The sequence below is a fragment of the Barbus barbus genome, assembly GCF_936440315.1.
Source record: "Barbus barbus genome assembly, chromosome: 3".
In the NCBI taxonomy this organism is placed as follows: Eukaryota; Metazoa; Chordata; class Actinopteri; order Cypriniformes; family Cyprinidae; genus Barbus; species Barbus barbus.
The window spans coordinates 17,904,645-17,923,247 of NC_136731.1; the positions used below are offsets into that span (position 1 = coordinate 17,904,645).

An 18,603-nucleotide genomic window follows, 5' to 3' on the forward strand; every position below is an offset into this window, starting at 1 on the left:
ATGGCATTAGTATTATTGCTGCTAACTATACAATTACAGCAATTATTATCGTTCTCCCTCTTCCTGGTCCACCAGCCCCCTCTTGAGGAAGTCTTGAGGTAATTAGTTTATTTTTTGGCATTATCAATGCCATTATTTGTTTCTACTATTGCTTTATCTTATTATATTATATCTAGATGGCTTATACCTTATTCATTTTATTTGTGTTAAGTAGCTACATGTTGTTGTTGTTTGTTCTTATCTGTTATACTTTTATAGAAACTCTTAGGTTGCACCCCTACACCTACACACACCTGCTCACTTAGAGATGGGTTTTGTTGCCTGTTGTATGCATGTTTGACCTTGTTATTTTGTATTGTGCAAATGTGTAGTGTGTAGTGAAAACATTGTGTTTGGGGGCTTTGAAACATCTCCTTACAGCACCTTACGTTTTTTGACACACCAGTAAAACACACCGAAACAATTGAGACCTAATGAGGGAGAAACCGAGCTAAGGAGAGAGTGAGTGTGGGTTCAAATATAATTTACCTATAAAAGTCATGCTACTTCTGTTCAGAGTCCTCGCGCTTCAACAGGGCGCGTGCGTTCAGTTAGTTTCCTGCGCGAGTCTAGTCGAGAGCACGAGACAAGAGAAACGCTTTATACTTCGAGGCCAAACAAATTGACGGACACATGCAGGAGCAGCATTGGAAGATCACACCTGGCTATAAGGTAAGATACTTCACCGCAATCTCAAGCTGTGCTGGAGAGAGATTCGCTGTGTTTTCCGCCGATGCTGTTTAGATGGTAATTCTCAGTGTTGGTGGATTTTTAGTTCCTGCATCTAATCAGTTGCTTCAAGTTAAGAGAGCTCGTGCATCGCAACAAAGACGCGAGTAAACAGTAATGTCAATTACTTTTAGTGCACTTTGTGAGTTGGCTGCTTGTGGTTGAAATGGCTTCTTGCGCACTTACATATGTCATCAGGGCTGCTAACTTTTGAGTTCAACTTGGAGTTCAAAAATATATAGCATAGAAAACGCATGTCAGGAGAGTTTTGTCTGACATCTGGACATGCCTAGTTGTTAACGTCACGATGGTACTGTGTTTTATCATAGAATTATGTCAAATAACTGTTACACTGCTGTATATCTATTAACTTTTCACCACAACAAGAGCAGTAATGTACATTGAAAGAATTGCAAGATTCATTAGTCATTACTTTTATAAATGACTGCATCTGCATAAAAAAAAAAATTTAACAATACAATAAAACACGAAAATTCTAATATTTTCTATTAATTTATAAGTAGCTATGCATTGCTTGAACATCTGTTTTGAGAGGTCATATTTTTCTCCCATTCGAAAATGAATCCTGCATGCATCTCTCCCGAAACTTTGCTGCTTGCACAGGTTATATGGGTGTTCGCAGCACGAAAAACAAGACTTTTATTCAAATTCTGAACGGATTATATTTAGCCTAGAAAGTGTGCGAGTAGCCCTTACTTTATAATGGCTAAAAAGGTGTCACTTCGGTTTATCGCAAACTCACAAAGTTCCTTTATAATCAGTGAACCTCTTATTTATATTGTGTTACAGTGAGACTGAATTCTAAATTGTTCATTGAATTCTAAAATGTTGACTTGTTCTATTTTTTTTAAATGCGTATATAGCATACATGTAGTAGGCTATTCATTTTATTTATAAATTTCCTATAGGCATATATGTTCTAGATTAAACGTAAACACTATGCTTTGGTAATACATTGCAAAAATTGTCATGCCAGTAAAGCACACATTGAAATTGGATTCGCGAGCATGCAGGAAAAAAATCAGTCGTTTAGAGGTGCGTGAGCGCAATGGCCAATCACAGTTGTTCAAGAAATCAACAAGTATGTCTGTGATTGGCTACATTGCTCAGTGCTACAAAAACACTTTGTAAATGGGATGTTTTGATGCTTTCTAGAGCGCAAACACAAATGCGCACTGCAGCCTTTATGAAATCTGTTTCACCATGATCCTATTATAACCGTTTTAACTGAAGGTGCTTTTGACTGCGTGAGAAAATGGATGTGTGGCGCGAGTGCTTGAGAAAAGATGTGAGAGTCGGCAGCCCTGCAGCATAGGTCACACGTGAATCTTGGGTAGTCAGGTTTAGTGGTCTGCAGATTGGGGGTTTTTTTTACTTCAAACCATTGCTTCAGGCTAAAATATGAATTCTCTATCCATAATCTTGCATTCTTCAGTTAAAAAAGTCGTCACGTCTGAATCAGGAGAGAAATGCTCAAATGCTCAGCTCAAGCACTGTTTACAAGTGAAAACGTATCTAAACATATGCCTGTGATTGACAGAACAAAAGGGGATGGACCCTCTTACCAAAAAGTAGTATCCTTCAAGTTTATTTTATTAAGTATACTTCAGTTATTTCAAGTATATTTTAAGTGTACTTTATGTAGTAAGTATACAAATATCAGTGTACTAGTAATATACTTGTAAGAGTACTATTTCAATACTCCTTGGGACTAAATTGGCCCATTTTCTAGAATATAAAAGTATACTTTAAGTATAACAGTAGTAAACTGAGTACACAACTAGTTTACATCAATGATTTTAGCTTGTACTGCAATTATACTAAAAGTGAACTTATATGTATACTGATAGTTTACTAATTAAATACTTCTAGTAGCATTTTAGTACACTTTGAAGTATAGTCTCAGTAAACTACTAGTTTAGTAGTTTTATACAAAGAATACTCGTAAGTTTTCTTTAAGTGAACTTTACATAGTTCTTACTTTACATGTATACTACTATGTCCCTATTTAGGTATTGATTTGTATATATTTTGTTATATGAATATCTGAAAGTACAAAACATCCAAAGAAAGAACAGGGTATTTGCTTGTAAACAAAAACATTTTATTCTAGCTTCATGCATTCTTTTTTAAAATACTTGAATATGGGTAAGTTTCATAAATAAAAAAAATAAAGAAATTAACATTTTGAACAAAAGGCTGAAAGACTTTGAATTGGATTCAGAATAATCAAAACACAGATGGAGTTGATCAACACCCCAAGCTTGACAGTCAATATTACCTCTTCATTAGTGACATTTTATTCTATAACCTTACAGTTTTGATGCTGTTTTATGTCAGATGATCGCATTAGATTACAGGTGGAATCGTCTGTTGTTTCGATGTCTTCACTTGTGTTTTTGGAAGTTCTTTACAGAAGATGTGTACTAGTGGCCTCTACCATATAACTATGAAAACACTGATTACAAGTATAGCTCAAATATATTTAGACTTTTTCTAAGTATAAGTCAAGTATACTTAAATGTCATTTTAAGTATATTTCTGTGAAGTACATGAAGTAAACTAAAAGTATACTTTCCAATTTTTTTTTTTTCACACTTGAATAAACTTTTTCGCAAGGGCTTTTTAACTAGAGGATGGATTATAGACTCTCAAACAAACAGCTTTTCACTTTACAAGATGTTAATTAATGGACAGATAGTCTTGTGGATTATTGTGGTGTTTTTATAAGCTGTTTAGACTCTCATTCTGACGGCACCCATTCACTGCAGGGGATCAATTGGTGAGCAAGTAATATAATTATGCTAAATTTTTCCAAATGTATTTGGATGAACATCTATATCTTGGATGGCCTGAGGGTGATATAGCCTGTGACTTTGAAAGGCCTGAAATGTTTAGTATGCAAGTATGTGAATGCAACCACGTTTATGCAAACACAGCTGAGACATTAGACAAAGCTTACACTGTACTTTGTATTTTGAATCTTTTGTATTTTGAGTTGTAGAGGAGAAACAAGGGGGTTTGTGAAAGTGAAACTCTGTTATGTGACCACAAGTTGTGCAAATGTTGTGTTGCAAGACACTCAGATGTTAACACACTTGTGCATCGTTAAGTCACAAAATGCTTCAGTTCATCCTTTGCATTTTAAGTGTTTTCTCTTCAACTGTCCGTTTTCCGTCAAATCAACTGCTCTTGTGCTCAAGCAACAGTTTGGAAGTGTCTTGAAAGTTAGTTGACATTGCAATAAAACAAGTATACTTTTGATCAGAATTTTTGTACATCCCAAACAGGTTATTTCACAGGCGTGACTCAGCAATGAAAGATACCATATACAGATGTGATTGCTGATATCCAGTTAACTTTGCCCCAAAGAAAACTCTGTCGCAAATATTTAAAGCCACAAACTTCAGTAAATTATTTCTCATTGTATACACACATTAAACTCATAAGAAATTGTTGGATTGGCTATTTCAATTTATGTTTGCTATTTTGAAGTGCAGTATGCTTCAGTGAATGGATTGTGGGTGGTCAGAGGTGTTTTAAGTAACACAAGAACAAATGTTAAGCATGTACAACAGGACCAGCAGACGTTCACAACAGCATATATGTGAAGATGAGTCGTTAACCAATTGGCCACCCTTACAGAAAAAACACATGAACTTCACATGTGCAAAAACTCATGTGATCACATGTGACCACATGCACATGTGATTTTGCAAATGTGAAATTTAACATGTAAAAACATGTGATTTTGCACATGTGAAATATGTGGATCACATGTGAAACGTGTTTTGCACATGGGAAATGTGTGCTTTTGGAACATTTGCACATGTGAGTACATGTGAAACACATGTAATCACATGTGAAACACATGTAATCACATGTGAAACATGTTAAATTTGATCACATGTGAAACATGTTAAATTTCAATTAGAGCCCCATGAGAAACCTATAAGCACATGTGAAACCCATGAGATCACATGTGAAACCTATAAGCACATGTGAAACCCATGAGATCACATGTGAAACCTATAAGCACATGTGAAACCCATGAGATCACATGTTAAACCTGAAAATTCCCATGTGAAACATATAATTACATGTGAAACGTAAAATTCCCATTAGAGACCCATGGAATAACATTTGAAACCCATCAACAATCTATGTTAAACCTACACCACATGTAAACCTGCAACTTCATGTGAAACCCATGTAAAAATCATTCAGCAAAATACCACAGAAAACGGTAGGCCTACCATGTTCTTTTGTAGGGCCTATAGCCATGTTTCCCAACATTAAAACAAATAATTCAAATTGAGCTTTTATTTCATTTCAAAAATATGCAGTACAAATTGAATGTTTAAAACAAAGCAAAACCAAATTAAAATTATACATTAAAAAAAAAGCCTCTAAAACGATTATGTATAAGGGCATGTGTGTGTATTGTGTGTTTGTGAACGTGTGTTGTCTCAGTCCTCTGTGCCTCCTTCAGCAGGCATCCTGTTTTGGGATAGAAAAACAATCAAAGATTAGGGCAGTGCAAACACAAGTCTATCCTGATAAACTAAGCAAAGTAAATAGGTTCAATCAGAGCAAATAATGCAAAAATAATGCTAATGCTGCTTCAGGGTGTAACATCTCGGTGCTCTTTGGTTGTTTGGGATAATTAAGATATAAGAACTTAGGAACTCCAAGGCACCCGAAGTAAGTAGAAAAAAGTTAAAAAGCCTTTATTTCATTCATGGCTTAAACATTAAAATAGGTGACAGATCCACCTACGTGTTGGGTAATTTTGGGGTAATAGGGTCAATTTTGATTTCATGATATACGTTTTATTTTAAGGTTGAAAAAAAGGTGTTTGAAGCTGCTTTTGATTTTCACAGATGACTGATTTGCTGTGTTCGGATTTAAAGACTGTTAGCTATTAAGCCTATATATTTTTAGTGATATTATTATTATTAATTTGTAATTGTATTGTTAATAGTGTCATTAAATGTTTTGTGAATATGCTATGGAAACAAAAAATGCTGGTGAACAGCAATGTCGTTTTCATCTTGGCTTAAAACAACTGTATAAGAGTGATGCGTCTCTTTTATAAAAAGCACTTTTGACAATTTGTGAATAAATCACAAAATAGACTGAGGAATAGACTGATGTTGGATCATCTGAAGATTACCTTTCTGCTCGTCTCCTCAGATCTTTTAACTTCTGTGCCATGCAGACCTTGATCTCAGTGCCTCCGATGCCTGGGTGTGTCTTTTTGACATGGTCTGTAAGAAATGAGATTGATAATATTAAAATTTGAAAACAAGTTTGTGTTACAGATCTGCCAGGTTCTGCTACCCAATCACAGCGCTCACCCTCACCAGAATACTGATCACGCACACCTGCCACTCATTCCCCTCTCATTACCCACGCAGCATAAAGACACACACCGCCCAACACCAGTCGTCCAGTCTCGTTTGTACGAAGAGGACTAACTCACTACGCTCAGTCATAGTGCAGTACCTACCTAAGAAACTTACCTGTTGATTACTTACCTGTTCTGCTCGCTCCTAGGCAATCTCCAGACCCAGCTCCAGTGACATCTGTTCCGAGATCGTTTCCGGATAAGCCCCAAGTCTGCGGTGTGTGTCTGTCACAGCTTCCTCATCCCTCTCTTCTCCTGCAAGAAGGAAAACCTAGATCATCAGCCTGTTCGTTCAGCGACCCCAGATTCTGTCATTCACTTACCTGATACCATTACCACTGTTGATCATTAAACCTACCTTCACTTGTGATTCTGTCGTCCTGCCCTCTCATTATAACAGAAGACTGGACCTTTACATCAACGATCAACAACATGAGCAATCCAGACGCATTCCAGGACCTGGTTGACATCTTAAAGCAAACACTCACTCCAGCAGCGGTCTCTCCCAGCCCAGGTACTTCCGCAATCTCTTCTTCGCTGCCCACGAACCACTCGACAGTCCGACCAGCGCCCTACGCTGGTTCGGCGGAAGATTGCAATGGTTTCCTGCTACAATGCGACCTGGCGTTTGAGATGCAGCCCCACTTGTTTTCCACTGAGAAGGCCAAGATCGCGTTCATTATCCAGCATCTCCAGGGTAAAGCGCTGCAGTGGGCTAGCACCATATGGACACAAGGAGGCAGTGTTACCCAATCCTCCCAAGCCTTCGTCCAACACTTCAGAGATGTGTTCGGTAAACCTGCTTATGATTCCTCTGTCTGCGATCAACTTTATCAGTTACGCCAAGGCAAGAACGATATCCAAGATTACTCCCTACAGTTCAGAACCCTAGCCGCGGCCAGCGGATGGAACGAGCGAGCCCTGTTAACCGCCTACCGGCAAGGTTTGGCACCTCACCTCCGTCTACAACTTGCCGCCTTTGATGATGCCCTGGGGTTGGAGGGCTTAATTCAACACTCCATCCGATGTGCCACATGCATGAAGACGTGTCTGTCTGAATTCAACCCGGGTCATAGCTCCTATCTCCCTGTCATACCGAACCCACCAGAATCCATCCCGGAGCCGATGAATGTGGATACTTCTCGTCTCTCCTCCCAAGAAAGGACACGCCGATATGCCCAAGGACTCTGCCTGTACTGTGGAGAGAAGGGGCACCTCCGAGTCACCTGCCCAGTAAGACCAACTCGCCTTTTGGTGAGTGCCTTGAATTCCGAGATCCCTAATCTCAAGCCTTTAACCACTGAGGCACTTCTTATGGGTCCCACGTTCTCCGTTCCAGTCGTTGCCCTCCTCGACTCAGGTTCGGCGGGGAACTTCATTTCGGGCAGTCTCTGCAGACAACTCGGCCTCACAACCTCCATCACCCCAAGGAACTACCAGATCCAATCGGTGACGGGCAAGGCGGTAAGCCGTAAGTTAGTTAACAGATGGTCTACTCCCGTATGCCTTAAATTAGGTTTACTCCATGTAGAAGATATAAGATTATTGGTGCTCGAAGATGCTACTACGGACATCATCTTAGGGCGACCCTGGCTAGTTCAGCACAATCCCATCATTTCATGGAGAACGGGCGAGATCATTAAGTGGGGTGAGTCATGTTTTCCCGAGTGTTTTCCACACCTACCTAGACCAACAAGACCAGCCGCAGAGATCCTGAAGCTACTTACCACCTCCGTAGAGAGTCCCCCAGAGAAACTATCCACCGAAATTCCTCCTGGTTATGATGAATTCAAGGATGTCTTCTGTCCCCAGAAAGCCGCACAGTTACCACCTCACCGACCCTGGGATTGCGCCATTGACCTCCTTCCGGGTGAACCAGTGCCTCGTGGTAAAATATATCCTCTATCCATCCCAGAGCAGAAGGCCATGGAGGAGTACATCGGGGAAGCCTTGAAGCAGGGATACATTCGCCCTTCCACCTCTCCTGCCTCCTCCAGTTTCTTCTTTGTCGCAAAGAAGGATGGAGGACTCAGACCTTGTATTGATTACCGAGCCTTGAACCGTATCACTGTCAAGTTCAGATATCCGCTTCCCCTCGTCCCAGCTGCTCTGGAACATCTGCGAGGTGCCACCGTGTTCACTAAGTTAGACCTCCGCAGCGCCTACAATCTTGTCAGAATACGTGAGGGGGACGAATGGAAGACCGCCTTCGTCACGCCCACAGGCCACTATGAATATCTTGTTATGCCCTATGGGCTCGTCAACGCCCCCTCCGTATTCCAAGATTTCATGCACGAGGTGCTCCGGGAGTTTCTCCATAAGTTTGTACTAGTGTACATTGATGATATTCTGATTTACTCCCGGAGTATGGCCGAACATCGTCGCCACGTTGCGGAGGTCCTACAACGCCTGAGGGAATTCAACCTGTTCCTTAAGGCGGAGAAGTGTTTGTTCCATCGACCCTCAGTGCAATTCCTCGGCTATAACATCAGCCACGGTGGTATTCAGATGGACGAGGGGAAGGTTACGGCAATCCGGGAATGGCCCACTCCTGACACGGTAAAGAGACTTCAACGCTTTCTAGGCTTCGCCAATTTCTATCGCCGGTTTATCCACAATTACAGTTCCATAGCCAGTCCCCTAACCAACCTGTTGAAGGGAAAGCCCAAATCCCTCTCCTGGACAGTAGCCGCTACCAAAGCCTTCCAAGAGTTGAAGGATGCTTTCACCCGAGCTCCCATCCTCGTACATCCAGACCCCGAGAAACAGTTTGTGGTTGAAGTCGATGCCTCCACGTCAGGAGTGGGCGCCATATTGTCCCAGAGACAGGGGACACCACCACGACTCCATCCATGTGCCTTCTTTTCCCGTAAGCTCAGCCCGGCGGAGAGGAACTATGATGTTGGCAACCGAGAACTTCTAGCCATCAAGCTCGCTTTGGAGGAGTGGAGACATTGGTTGGAGGGAGCCCAACATCCGTTCCTAGTCCTCACCGATCATAAAAACCTCCAATATCTCAGAGAAGCCAAAAGATTAAACCCCCGGCAAGCCAGATGGGCTCTGTTTTTCACCCGTTTCAACTTTTCCATTTCCTATAGACCCGGTTCCAAGAATACAGCGGCAGACGCTCTTTCCCGACAATTCGAATCCCGTGAAGAATACGATGAAGTTCCAGAATCAGTCCTCCCAGAATCCCTTTTTGTCTGTCCCATCCAGTGGACCTCGCCTAGCTTTACCTCCTCCAATGTCTCCTCCAACATTCCGCCGGGCTGCCCACCAGGTATACAATTTATTCCCAGAAACCAACGCTCACAGATCATTCAGTCAGTTCACTCCTCCCTTGGCACTGGTCACCCAGGGACCAATAACACCCTCTCGCTGCTACGAGAGCGCTTCTGGTGGCCCAACATGGCCAAGGATGTGAGTAGATTCGTCCAAGGATGTAAGGAATGTGCCATGTCCAAATCTCCCCGACATCTACCAGCCGGTAAGCTACTTCCTCTGCCCGTTCCCAACCGACCGTGGTCACACCTAGGAGTTGACTTTGTCACGGACTTACCACCATCGGACGGGAACACCTGTATCCTGGTGATTGTAGACCGGTTCTCTAAGGCTTGTCGATTACTCCCACTTAAGGCCCTTCCGACAGCCATGGAAACGGCAGAACTAATGTTTAATCATGTGTTCAGATATTTTGGAATCCCGGAAGATATAGTCTCAGACAGAGGTCCACAGTTCGTGTCCCGTGTATGGAGGACTTTCTTCAAGCTCCTGGGTGTGACCATCAGTCTGTCTTCCGGTTACCATCCACAGACGAACGGGCAGACAGAGAGGAAGATCCAGGAAGTAGCCCGGTTCCTCCGAACCTTCTGCCATGGCCACCAGAACTCCTGGAACCAGTTCATCGGTTGGGCTGAGTATGCCCAGAATTCCCTGCGCCAGCCTACTACAGGTATTAACCCCATTTCAGTGCATACTTGGTTTCCAACCTCCCATGTTTCCCTGGTCAGGTGAACCCTCAGACTTACCTGCCGTGGATCACTGGTTCCGGGAGAGCGAGAGGGTCTGGGACAACGCTCATCACCACCTCCAGCGCGCAGTGAGTAGACGTAAGTTGACAGCCGACCTCCGCCGCTCCAAGGCTCCCGTGTATCATCCAGGGCAGAAGGTCTGGCTGTCAACTAGGGACATCAGGTTGCGTCTACCCTGCAAGAAACTCAGTCCCAGATTTGTTGGTCCCTTCCCCATAATCAGACAAATCAATCCAGTCACTTACCAGCTCCAGCTCCCCTCACAATATAGAATTCACCCCGTCTTCCACGTATCACTGCTAAAACCGTTTCACCCTCCTGTTTCTCCCCCTGCAGAACCTGGTCCCGAGGAAGAACCCCCTCTCCCGCTGGTATTGGAGGATGGAACGGTCTATCAGATCAAGGAGATCTTGAACTCCCGACGCCGAGGCGGCAGGTTAGAGTACCTCATAGACTGGGAAGGATATGGTCCTGAGGAGAGGTCCTGGATCCCCAGGGATGATGTGCTGGACCCAGTGCTACTCGAAGAGTTCCACTCTAACCACCCAGATCGCCCTGCCCCTAGGGGAAGAGGCAGACCGCCACGGCGTCGGGGTTTTCGGCCCTCGGGAGCGGGCCGTGGAGAGGGGGGTAATGTTACAGATCTGCCAGGTTCTGCTACCCAATCACAGCGCTCACCCTCACCAGAATACTGATCACGCACACCTGCCACTCATTCCCCTCTCATTACCCACGCAGCATAAAGACACACACCGCCCAACACCAGTCGTCCAGTCTCGTTTGTACGAAGAGGACTAACTCACTACGCTCAGTCATAGTGCAGTACCTACCTAAGAAACTTACCTGTTGATTACTTACCTGTTCTGCTCGCTCCTAGGCAATCTCCAGACCCAGCTCCAGTGACATCTGTTCCGAGATCGTTTCCGGATAAGCCCCAAGTCTGCGGTGTGTGTCTGTCACAGCTTCCTCATCCCTCTCTTCTCCTGCAAGAAGGAAAACCTAGATCATCAGCCTGTTCGTTCAGCGACCCCAGATTCTGTCATTCACTTACCTGATACCATTACCACTGTTGATCATTAAACCTACCTTCACTTGTGATTCTGTCGTCCTGCCCTCTCATTATAACAGTTTGGAGTTAGTTGCCAAAGAGAGCCTAAATAATACAATAATCCATACTGTGTAAAACAGATGTCAGTGTTTCATCCAAGAGTGCAAAAGTATTATTTTCATTAGAGTATGACCTCTCTTTGCTTTGGAGATGTGAAAAATAATTTTTTTGTGTGCTAAAGGAGTCATGTGTACTAAAGGAGTCATGAAATGGATAATCAAAATATTCTTGATATATACACATTTAAGAGGTGAGATTAGAAAATGATATTTTTAGTGCAAAACACTTTGCAAACTTTATGAACTCCAGGAACAAAATATAAAATACCAAAACTGCATTTAAAGTGTCAACGATTTTGATTTCTGACCATTAAGGAGAGAATGTACAGTGAAATGACAACGCGACATGATGTGACATAACTGCCAGATTCAAACTGTGCTTTCGCATTATGGTTGGTGCTGAGCCAAAGACGGACGTGCTCAGCACTTTTCATATATCACAACTATTGATGTGCTGCTCCTTTAAGAAAGCAGGTAGAAGAATTACTACACCGTGTTGTTTGTCTCTTCAGACTTGCCGTAGTTCTCAATGCATGCAACAACCCTGAAGCACAGCTGAGCACTTTTCATCATCTTTTACACGTTTTGTCTTCATAACTCTGAAGAACTTATGTCTGTAAGTGATGGTTAAAGTTGCATTTTCATGACAACCTTAATTAAAGACCGTTTGAATTACATATTTGTGTGAAACCTGTTAAAAACAAACTATAAACAATTTATCTTATTTATGCTAGATCATCCATGTGTCAAAGATTCAGCTCTCTAATCAATCAACTTTTGAGCCAGTCCAAAGAAGTATTGAATAAGTATCAAGAAGTATTGAAATAGTACACTTACAAGTATACTACTAGTACACTGATATCTGTATACTTACTACATAAAGTATGCTTAAAAATATACTTGAACTTTACTTAAGTATACTTAATAAAATTAATTTAAAGTATACTTCTTTTTGTAAGGGTAGTTTTTTAGAACCAAAAACAAAAAAGTGCATATTAGATGAAACCATGGTTTTTAGATGTAGTAATGTATTGCTTGTTGAACATAGCTTGACCGATGGAATCTGTACTATAACCACTCACCACGTACTCCTGAATGAGATCTTTAGGGTCCTCATTAAGATAGATACAGAGTCCTTTGATGGCAAGTTCACGAGCTGCATCAATGTCATCCTTAAAAAAATAAGCCAGAGCAGAAAAAGAAAGGTTAGTTACAGACATTACTCAAAACACAATTAAACAAAAGAGCACAATAGGTCTCATTCACTAAAAGTTCATAATTTATATTATGAGTATGGCAAACATGCATGTTATATTCTAGAAAACAGATAATAGCTTGATATTATGATGTGAAACGTAATGCAATTAACATCAAGTACAAAAAATAGAGTATGAATACATGCAAATAATTTCTAGTGTGCTAACCTGAAGCTAAACAATGCATTTTTTAAAATCAGTTTAATCTACTGAACATTTAATGTCATGTCTGATGCAAAATGGGTTAAGGTGGGGTAAATAATGAAGAAAATACAGCTAGACTGACTGCTTTACACCTTATCATATCATGTTGTGTGATTCAATGAAATACTCTTGACCCATAAATTTAGCAGTCTGACAGGCAAACCCAATGGAAAATCATTCACTAAAAATAAAAAATGCATTAAAAACTTTAAGAGAGACCTCACATGGGTCATTTGAATCACCAAATGTTAACATCAGTGCTATCAGCATAGTAAAAACCTTTGGTAAAAACTTGTCCATATGCTGTGCAGACACAGTGGGAGAATGGCAGGTAACCAGCTGGAACCTAACTTTCCCCTTGAATTACTCACCCTCAAGTCGTTTGACAACCCTAGGACATCCGTTCATCTTTGTAACGAGCTTTCTGACTCGCGCCCATAGACAGCAATGTAACTGACATTCAAAGCGCAGAATGTCAGTTACGTTGCTGTCTATGGGCGCGAGTCAGAAAACCTACATACACTGACGGAGCATGGAGCGCTTTTGTCCATTGCTGTGATAAGACAACGGCGACGAACCCCTCCCCCACCTAGCGGCTAAATACAAACCTAAAGTCAGTGGAGGGTAGCTCAGAGGTAACACAGATTGTCGAATCTGGTCCTAAAAACACATATCAGTGAACTTGGAAGCAGCGGGTTTTCTGACTACAAAGCACAACAACGTTGACATATTTAAGACATTTTTTTTAACCAATTTCAATGCTTTACGTTCCATGTAAAGTGCAAAAACGTTTAACGTCAATCTCCATCTCGATATAACGTTAGTTAAGACTTGTATAATTATTCTTTGTCATAAGGTATTATTAAACCTTGCTCTTATGAAGCATTAATAAATTCAGTTAGGTTTCCCCTTGTTACACGTACGCATTCTTTCCTATCAACCCTCAGCACAAAATTCCGTTAAATATTTATAATCACTGATTCTGAAAATCTAAGTTAACTCTAAGCGCTGTGAAATGAACACTTTTTAGCCAATGTTGACGGGCATTAGCCTATTAATCGCCTGATGAAAACTTAGTATCCATTTGTGAGTGATTTAATTGCAGTTTGGAAAATTACGAGTAATATTTAACCTTATAGGCCTAACGTTAAGTTAGCTACCTCAAAAAAAAATTCTGCGATTACACTCGACGAAATATGCCGTCGATATTTACATTACATTTACATTTATTCATTTAGCTGACGCTTTTATCCAAAGCGACTTACAATTGCTATATATGTCAGAGGTCGCACGCCTCTGGAGCAACTAGGGGTTAAGTGTCTTGCTCAGGGACACATTGGTGTCTCACAGTGGATTCGAACCCGGGTCTCTCACACCAAAGGCATGTGTCTTATCCACTGCGCCATCACCACCCATTTTATGATTTTATGATTTAAAAGCGTGTGGAGCTATCTTAAAACACTATTGTTGCATTTAATCTGACAATGAATGCATTTTTAGTATTATCATACGATTTTTTAAAATGAAATTCTTACCTTTTAACGAGCTTTGGAAACATGTCAGTCAGTCCCCTCAAGTGTGCTTTCCCAGACCAACGGTTCTGCTTTTCAAAGCGCATGAGCGGATGCTCTCGTGCACGTTGCTCCCGTGTAAATGATAAGAGAACTTCACAAAACTGAATTAGATTAATTGTACACAATGGAATTAAATTGAGAAGAAAATGTAAAGTAATCGTGTGACATGAGCTCATTTTAATTAAGTAAATCAAACAGCAGAAAAAAATAATTTTACGTGATCACCATTTGTTGGAAATCTGAATCAATTTGAACATTTTCTTGCAAAGTGATTATATCATGTTTTGATGACTGTTGAATTTCATTTAGACTTTACACAATAAAATTATGTTTGCATCTCAAACATAAATTTATTAAGTAGACTGTAAGTGTATTGTTTAAGTGAATTCAGTAAAACTGCTTTTCCTTTTTTTCAGTGCGGGTCTAAACACGGGTTTAAAACAATCATGTGCAAACGTAAAAATATATGCATATTTTTAGGAACACATCTACAAAAATATGCCTGTATTTCAAGTTGATCAAATAATTTAGAAATAGACGAAATTGCGTGGCATATAGTGTTGTAGCCGCGTCTGTTCGATTTGTAAAATGTTATAAGGCTACTCAGTTTCGTGGTAATGTTAGCCATGTTCTTCATGTAACGGCCTTTTGACAGCTTTGGCTGAAGTTGTCCTTGTGTTAATGGTCATGTAATAACTTCTGTATGATCTGGCAATAAACATTTTTGTAAGTGTGTCTATAATATGATAGTCTAAAATGATTTTATTTCGGTTGCGGGTCGGGTGGTCGGTTCTATTTTAAGCGGGTCGGATGCGGGTGCGGATTTACAAAATCGGACCCATGCAGGACTCTGCTTGTCAGTACTTACCACTTAATGATCTCATGGGGGTCAGTCCAGCAAGGCAGGAAGTTCTTAAGCAGACAGTCGGAGGTAGTTTGGCATGGCTGTGTGAAGCTGGGATGCAAACTTCGTCTCCTATGTTGCATTCCTCTTGTGCTGCCTTCTGGATGTAGCAGACGTTCTGACCTTCTGTGCTTTGGTGGTTGCTGTTGCACAGACGTGAATGTGGTTCTTGAAGTTTGAGTTCATTTAGCAGTTTGCTAGTGAGTGATGGGTGACTGAGGTGATGTTCTCTGGTACCTCAGTTTTCATCAGTGGTTGGCCGTGAGAGACTTGTTCATTCTGGGTGGTTGTTGAACAGGTGCTTGTCATCTCTGATGTGGTGTTGTACCATGTGATCACCGGCCTTCCGTTCTGTCGCTGGTCACAGCGAGCACGACTCAATTTTGTAGTCATCCGTGTTCAGCTTATCTTGAAGGAACTCGTTCAGTTGTTTCATGACTTGTTCCATGTCTTCTGATGGTAAGCTGTCTTGTTCTTGTGCATACTCAACACTGTGCATGTCTGAGTGGTGCTGAGGTGGGTTTCGTTGTCGCTTACCCACACGAGTAGCCCTTGGATGGGTCAGGCGATTAGCTTTGAATGTCTGGTTAGGTTTCCAGTTGTTGTGGTTTCTTGAGAAGCGTGGGTGGTCCCATGGATTTTTCCAGCGGTTGGGCTGATAGCTGTCGTGGACATGGGGGTCACGTTCTCTGTGCTCTTGATAGAGGACTCTGGTGTTGTGATGCAACTGGGTGTCGTCCAGTGCAAAGCTTGAGTCTTTGTTGACAGAGTTCAAGAGTGTGGAGGTTGTGTAACCTTTCTTTGAGGCCATCTTCTGCTTGTTGTAGGCCTTCTGTGTTAGGTCACGCAACTGTTGGATGGTCATGGAGCGTGGACAGGCCATGACGCCTAGATGGTGGCTGACTCCAGGGTGCAGATTTCTTAGGAAGAGGCTTTTGAAGTTCACATCCTCTTCAAGGTCAGGTCCGTTGTGTGCACCGAAGTAGGCTTGTCGGAGTCGGTTGTAGTAAGCTTGTGGAGCCTCTTGTCGACCTTGTTTGGTTTCTAAGGCAGTTAACAGTCCATGTTCAGATTCAGAGTCTGTAAACTCTTTAATCAGGACTTCACGAAGTAGTTGGTAGTCTGACTTCGTTCGGCTGGGCTGTCGATCTAGAAAGTTTCGTACCTCGGAACTGGACGTGGCTCTAAGGAGGTACAACCTGTCTCTGTCAGTCACATGAGGTCTCATTTCCAGATAGAAGTCGATATCTTGAAGATGGGCCTGGATGGTGTGGCCCTCTGTGGAGTTCGGGTTGAACTTGCTGATGTTTTTAGACAGCTTGTCGAGGTCTATATGGTCATCCCATGTGCAGCTCCGAGGTCTGCTTGGATGGGAGGTTTTCTTTCGTTGACAGGAAAGAGTTCTGTGGCGAAGGCAGGTGAGGTTTTGGGTTGTGGCTCTTCGCTTCTTTCGCTGTATACGAGTTCTTGAATGTGGGACTCTGCTCTGCTCAGCAGAGGTGAGGCTGAGAGCTGTTTCTCTCGCCTTGGCTCTTGTTTCTGCTCATCAGCATGTTTAAGTTCTTTTCTGACCATGTAGAGCTGATCGTTGGTATCGTCTATTTGTTGGGTCAGATTGTCTATTTTAGAGCTGTACCTTTCAAGGTGGTCTTTCAAGGCACTGATTTCAGCATTCTTGTCGCTGATGTCATGCTTGGCTTTCTCTAGGAGCTGTTCAGCATACTGGAGTCTGTTTACCAGGTCTTTCTGGGCAGCCTTTGCATGTTGTTGGTCGAGCTGAGCTGCTGTCAGGGCTGCTTGGAGCTCCTTAACTTGTTCCGTTGATTCCTGCTCCCTCTCGTTGGGTGCTTTGAGATGATCTTGAACATTCACTTCCAGCTTGTCTATGCGGCGTTGAACACATGTCAGCTCCTCTTGAAGGTGGGCGACGTGCTTGTTGCTCAGTTTCAGCTGGGTTGTGAAGGCATAGCTTAGAGAGCTGGAGATTTTGACTAACTCCTCGTGGTTGTTGTTCTGGCTTGAATCTTGTGTCAGGAATCTTCTCAGGCTTAGGATTATTATTAAAAATAATAACAGTTCAAGGGTCTTGGGGGTGAGGCTGTCTGTCGTGCCTCTCAGCCAAGTGTTCCCATCTTCCCCTTGTGCAAAGGGGTTTGCAGTCTGCGGCATGTTGGCACGCTAGGGAGAAGAGAGACTGACACAGATCTGTGTGGAGTAAAAGCCTAGGTGTGGTGAGGCAACTAAGTGTTGTGTCAGTGATTTTGAACCACTAGCGTAGTGTGGTGGTGATGACTGTTGGTCTCAGAGTGTCTAGGTAGTAGACTAAAGATGTGAAGACTTCGTCACTCTAATGAGGAAGAGGGGAAAGAGAGAAACAGGTGAAAAGCAAATTCAATTAAAATAAACAATTCCCTTTTTTTTCAAATGAGAAATTATTTATTAAAATTTTTTTTTTCTTTCAATTAAATGTTATCAAGAGGCAAACAATATTATTAAATCTCTGTTCTCGACAGATGAATATAATAATAATTCTGATATCTCTTTTTAGTCTGACAGGATTGACAACGTACACCTTACAGTTGGACCGCTCACCAGGGAGGCTGCGAAGGCAACGGTTGCTCAAAACTTCTCTATTAAAATTTATCTCAGCGTTGTATGAGATGTTAAAATTTTGATTGCGTTCTTAATGTAGGGAGGTTAGGAAGAACGATTACAATCAAATTCGTAAAGATGATTAGTCCTTTTGACAAGCTTGTGTATCTCATTCACTTAGAATTGATTGATGGTTCTTACAGGTCCCCACAAATGTGAAAAGTGAAGATGAAAGAAAGCAGGAGAGAACAGGAGAGAAGAGACAGTAAATCGAGTGGATGGTGTCCACTAGCAAGCAGTTATGCCGACTACGAGTTGTTGTCAGTTGCTCCACAACTAATCAACAAAAATAAAATTTTGGGTGCAAGAGATGTGTCTCTTTAATTTATTTGAACTCGTAGTGAGGGATAACACTGTCTCCTATTAAGGCTCAGGTGAGACAAAGTAAAATGAAAAGTAATAAAATAAGCAAAAGCATGAAATTAAATAAAGGAGAAAATCAGTAAATAAAAATAGTGGCTAAGCGTATAACCAAAACAGGAAGAATGAGGGAATAAAACGCAATAAAGTAATGAGTGAGTATAAGTCTGAATAGAATCTATTAATATGGGTAATAAATCAATTAGATAGAATAAGTTTACTTAAACGTTCCAAGTTCAAGACTTATTTGTATCTA

At 41.6% G+C, this 18,603-nt stretch overlaps 1 protein-coding gene and 1 long non-coding RNA gene across 2 annotated transcripts in view; one reads left to right on the plus strand and one right to left on the minus strand.

Annotated features, from left to right (window-relative positions):
* The first annotated feature begins 566 nt into the window (after window positions 1-566).
* LOC306848560 (beta-1,4-mannosyl-glycoprotein 4-beta-N-acetylglucosaminyltransferase-like) overlaps window positions 567-18,603 on the plus strand; it is a 39,534-nt gene continuing 21,497 nt past the window's right edge. Inside the window, exon 1 of the mRNA XM_079383193.1 lies at window positions 567-711. The gene's annotated coding sequence lies outside the window, so the exon portion shown is untranslated. The remainder of the gene's footprint in view (window positions 712-18,603) is intronic.
* Window positions 5,194-14,488, minus strand: LOC306848568. Its single transcript, XR_013782257.1, has 4 exons — window positions 14,393-14,488; window positions 12,480-12,569; window positions 5,966-6,059; window positions 5,194-5,289 (listed from the first exon to the last, which is right to left on the minus strand). It is a non-coding gene; the product is annotated as an uncharacterized lncRNA (long non-coding RNA).